The sequence below is a fragment of the Schistocerca piceifrons genome, unplaced genomic scaffold, assembly GCF_021461385.2.
Source record: "Schistocerca piceifrons isolate TAMUIC-IGC-003096 unplaced genomic scaffold, iqSchPice1.1 HiC_scaffold_936, whole genome shotgun sequence".
Lineage (NCBI taxonomy): Eukaryota > Metazoa > Arthropoda > Insecta > Orthoptera > Acrididae > Schistocerca > Schistocerca piceifrons.
This window is the reverse complement of record NW_025729208.1, coordinates 2,875,485-2,880,873: the sequence shown is the minus strand read 5'-3', so window position 1 is coordinate 2,880,873 and position 5,389 is coordinate 2,875,485. Positions and strand designations below refer to the sequence as shown.

The following is a 5,389-nucleotide window of genomic DNA, read 5'->3' as shown; positions in this document are numbered from 1 at the left end:
GCGTTCGTCCCAAAACTAACGGAAATATTGTGTGGTACGAGCGCTGAAGCGCTGGAGCGGCTGGCCTGCGGCACCCGGCACCTGGCGCCTGGCGCCGGTTTTGAATGACTTTCGCCCGAGTGCCTGTCCGCTCAGGTGTGGAGCCGTACGACGCCCATCGGCCGTGAGGCCGTTGGACACAGAACGCTGGAACAGGGGCCGTCACAAGCCTCAGTCCCGCATATGCAACTGTCTTTAAAGAGACAGTGGAAACTATGAAAAGATCACCCAGGACGGTGGATCACTCGGCTCCTGGGTCGATGAAGAACGCAGCAAATTGCGCGCCGATATGTGAACTGCAGGACACATGAACATCGACGTTTCGAACGCACATTGCGATCCATGGATTCCGTTCCCGGGCCGCGTCTGGCTGAGGGTCGGCTACGTATACTGAAGCGCGCGGCGTTTGCCCCGCTTCGCAGACCTGGGAGTGTCGTGGCCGCCTGTGGCGCTGGCCGCGTCTCCTTAAACGTGCGATGCGTGCCCGTCGCCTGGCGGCTCGCATACCGGCACTTTCTCGGTAGCGTGCACAGCCGGCTGGCGGTGTGGCGTGCGACACCTCGTACAACGACCTCAGAGCAGGCGAGACTACACGCTGAATTTAAGCATGTTACTAAGAGGAGGAAAGGAAACTAACAAGGATTCCCCCAGTAGCGGGGAGCGAACAGGAAGAGTCCAGCACCGAACACCACAGGCTGCCGCCGGTCGTGGCATGTGGTATTTGGGAGGGTCCACTACCCTGACGCCTCGCGCCGAGCCCAAGTCCAACTTGAATGAGGCCACGGCCCGTAGAGGGTGCCAGGCCCGTAGCGGCCGGTGCGAGCGTCGGCGGGACCTCTACTTCGAGTCTGGTTGCTTGAGAGTGCAGCTCCAAGTGGGTGGTAAACTCCATCTGAGACTAAATATGACCACGAGACTGATAGCGAACAAGTACTGTGAGGGAAAGTTGAAAAGAACTTTGAAGAGAGAGTTCAAAAGTACATGAAACCGCTCTGGGGTAAACGTGAGAAGTCCGAAAGGTCGAACGGGTGAGATTCACGCCCATCCGGCCACTGGCCTCCGCCCTCGGCAGATGGGGCCGGCCGCCCGCGCGGAGCAATCCGCGGCGGGGTCGTGTCCGGTTGCCTTTCCACTCGCCGCGGGGTGGGGCCGTTCCGGTGTGCGGTGGGCCGCACCTCTCCCCTAGTAGGACTTCGCGACCCGTTGGGTGCCGGCCTACGGCCCGGGTGCGCAGCCTGTCCTTCCGCGGGCCTGGGTTCGCGTCTGTTGGGCAGAGCCCCGGTGTCCTGGCTGGCTGCCCAGTGGTATATCTGGAGGAGTCGATTCGCCCCTTTGGGCGCTCGGGCTCCCGGCAAGCGCGCGCGGTTCTTCCCGGATGATGGACCTACCTGGCCTGGCCCCGGGCCCGCGCCACTGTTGGCTCGGGATGCTCTCGGGCGGAATAATCGCTCCCGTCAGCGGCGCTTCAGCTTTGGACAATTTCACGACCCGTCTTGAGACTCGGACCAAGGAGTCTAACATGTGCGCGAGTCATTGGGCTGTACGAAACCTAAAGGCGTAATGAAAGTGAAGGTCTCGCCTTGCGCGGGCCGAGGGAGGATGGGGCTTCCCCGCCCTTCACGGGGCGGCGGCCTCCGCTCTTCCGGGGCGTCTCGTACTCATTGCGAGGTGAGGCCCACCTAGAGCGTACACGTTGGGACCCGAAAGATGGTGAACTATGCCTGGCCAGGACGAAGTCAGGGGAAAACCTTATGGAGGTCCGTAGCAATTCTGACGTGCAAATCGATCGTCAGAGCTGGGTATAGGGGCGAAAGACTAATCGAACCATCTAGTAGCTGGTTCCCTCCAAAGTTTCCCTCAGGATAGCTGGTGCTCGTACGAGTCTCATCTGGTAAAGCGAATGATTAGAGGCCTTGGGGCCGAAACCACCTCAACCTATTCTCAAACTTTAAATGGGTGAGATCTCCGGCTTGCTTGATATGCTGAAGCCGCGAGCAAACGATTCGGATCGGAGTGCCAAGTGGGCCACTTTGGGAAGCAGAACTGGCGCTGTGGGATGAACCAAACGCCGAGTTAAGGCGCCCGAATCGACGCTCATGGGAAACCATGAAAGGCGTTGGTTGCTTAAGACAGCAGGACGGTGGCCATGGAAGTCGGAATCCGCTAAGGAGTGTGTAACAACTCACCTGCCGAAGCAACTAGCCCTGAAAATGGATGGCGCTGAAGCGTCGTGCCTATACTCGGCCGTCAGTCTGGCAGTCATGGCCGGTCCTTGCGGCCGGCCGCGAAGCCCTGACGAGTAGGAGGGTCGCTCTTTTAGAGATGCTCGTCGGGGTAACCCAAAAGGACCCGGAGACGCCGTCGGGAGATCGGGGAAGAGTTTTCTTTTCTGCATGAGCGTTCGAGTTCCCTGGAATCCTCTAGCAGGGAGATAGGGTTTGGAACGCGAAGAGCACCGCAGTTGCGGCGGTGTCCCGATCTCCCCCTCGGACCTTGAAAATCTGGGAGAGGGCCACGTGGAGGTGTCGCGCCGGTTCGTACCCATATCCGCAGCAGGTCTCCAAGGTGAAGAGCCTCTAGTCGATAGAATAATGCAGGTAAGGGGAGTCGGCAAATTGGATCCGTAACTTCGGGATAAGGATTGGCTCTGAGGATTGGGGCATGTCGGGCTTGGTCGGGAAGTGGGTCAGCGCTAACGTGCCAGGCCTGGGCGAGGTGAGTGCCGTAGGGGTGCCGGTAAGTGCGGGCGTTTAGCGCGGGCGTGGTCTGCTCTCGCCATTGGTCGGCCTCGTGCTGGCCGGCGGTGCAGGATGTGCTGGCTGGCGGTGCAGGATGCGCGCGCCTGCGCGGCGTTCGCGCCCTGGTGCTTCAACCTGTGTGCAGGATCCGAGCTCGGTCCCGTGCCTTGGCCTCCCACAGATCTTCCTTGCTGCGAGGTCGCGTCCGCCTTAGCGTGCTCCTCCGGGGGCGCGCGGGTGCACGGATTCTCTTCGGGCGCCATTCAATGATCAACTCAGAGCTGGCATGGACTGGGGGAATCCGACTGTCTAATTAAAACAAAGCATTGCGATGGCCCTAGCGGGTGTTGACGCAATGTGATTTCTGCCCAGTGCTCTGAATGTCAACGTGAAGAAATTCAAGCAAGCGCAGGTAAACGGCGGGTATAACTATGACTCTCTTAAGGCGGCCAAGTGGCGGCGGGGTGGCTGCATCCGGACTCGGCTTTTCGAAGCGCGGTCTTGATGTAGTCGTGCTGCTGCTGCGAGGTGCCTTTCTTGGGCTGTAGTTACGGGGAGAGTGATGCGCAATACATGGGCCTTGCCCTCTTAGCCTCTCCTCTCCTGCGATCTTCTCCCCTTCTCGTGGGCCCCCTGATTTTCGCAGAGTAGAAGACCGCACCAGGGGCTTGGGGGGGTTACCAGCCCCCCCTCGCATTATCCCTTTTAAGTTGGGGGCAGTACACAAGTAAACAAAAGTGGTGGCCCTTCCGCTGAAGGTGCCACCCCAGCTTCCCCAGCACCTAGCCGGCCAACCGGCCGTGCCGAAGATTTTGTAACTGTTGCAGCTGTCTACGCCTGTAGTGAGTGTCACCGTAGCTTCCCCACCAAGAACGGTCTCGGGGTCCATCGCCTTCGCCAACATCTTGCGGCCGCCAACGCGGAGATCGCCACGGAGAGGCATCGCGCGAGGTGGACGGAGGAAGAAGTCCTGTCGCTCGCCAAGGCAGAGGCCGAACTGTTCCTTGAGAGGGACGCTCGGTTCTTCTTTGTCAACCAAGAACTGATCAGGATGTTCCCCGACCGAACGCTCGAGGCAATCAAGTGCCAAAGGCGGAAAGCTGCCCACAAGCAGCTTGTCCGCCAATTCATGGAGGCGCTTGAGATAGGTCGGGGGGAAGAGCCGGCGTCCCGCCGGGGAGCGGCGAGCTCGCTGCCTGACGCGGGCGAGGCCGCTGCGCCGCCCGTCGACGCAGCTGAGGACTTCGCGGTCGACACCACCGGGCCGCCGCCGGAGGGGCCGACTGACGCCGCCATCTGGGAGCATCTGGCGGGGCTACCTGCTTCCACCCAGCGTTTCTCTGCCCTGGATCGAGTCATTGGTCTAGGGCGGGGCACGCCGCCCGATGTCATCCTGGGCATGCTCCCGGATGCCCTTGCGTCGGTCGGGTCCAGAGGGGAGAGATCGATCACCAGGACACAGCGGCCGCGCCAACCATCTAAGCGGCCGCCTGCCGCGCCGCCGACGCAGAAGCGCAAGCGGCGCCGCTGGGAATATGCGAGAACGCAGGATGCCTTCCGAAGGTCGCGTGCACGTTGCGTGCGCGGCCTCTTGGATGGCACCCTGTTCCAGCCGCCACCTGCCATCCCTGGTCTGCTGGACTTCTGGGCGGACCTCTTCACTGAGAAGCCCATCTCAACCGCGGGCTTCATTCGTGACCGCCTCCTCCCGCACTCAGAGCCTGTCGCTCTCGAGTGCCTATGGGGGCCGGTCACACATGAGGAGGTCGCCGCCGCTTTGCCGCCCAGGGGATCAGCGGCCGGGCCGGACGGCCTTACCCCAGCGGAGTTGCGGCGCCTGCCGCACGCAGTCCTGGTGAAACTGATGAATCTCTTCCTTCTGGCCCGCGCCCTTCCGGAACGCCTGCTTCGCGCGCGGACGTCCCTTCTCCCGAAAATGGCTGCACCAACATCCCCCGCTGACTTTCGCCCCATTACAGTCTGCTCGGTGCTGGCGCGGACCTTTCACAAGGTTCTCGCGTCACGCCTGATGCGCGCGTGTGCTGTGGACGAACGTCAGCGGGCATTCATCCCTCGCGATGGGATGTTGGAAAATACTTTCATCTTGGACACGGCTCTCACCGACGCAGTTCGCTCCTGCCGCTCTGTCTTTGTGGCATCGATCGACGTATCTAAGGCATTCGATTCGGTAGATCATGCTGCCCTTCGCCCCGTGCTGAAGGCGCATGGCCTGCCGGATTGCTTTGTCGAGTATGTCGACCGGTGCTACGAGGGCAGGACGACAGTGATAGCGGACGGCGCCGGCGTGGGCGTGTCTGTGCAGCCATCACGGGGCGTTCGCCAGGGAGATCACCTCTCCCCCCTCCTGTTCAACTTTGCGGTGGACTACGTTTTGGGCCAACTGCCCTCCCACATCGGAGCTCGGATCCTCGGTCGCAGAGTCAACGCTGCGGCCTCTGCAGATGACGTCTTGGTGTTTGCAGCGACCCCGAGGGGCTTGCAGTCCCTCATCGATGCAGCTACCGCAGCCCTCGCTCACCTGGGGCTGCAGATCAACGCCCGGAAGTGTTTCACCCTCGCCTTAGTCGCGTCAGGGCGCGAGAAGAAGGTGA

General features: G+C 61.4%; 1 non-coding gene across 1 annotated transcript; it reads left to right on the top strand.

Annotated features, from left to right (window-relative positions):
• The first annotated feature begins 264 nt into the window (after window positions 1-264).
• LOC124772001 lies at window positions 265-419 on the top strand. Its single transcript, XR_007013692.1, has one exon. It is a non-coding gene; the product is annotated as a 5.8S ribosomal RNA (ribosomal RNA).
• The last annotated feature ends 4,970 nt before the right edge of the window (window positions 420-5,389 follow it).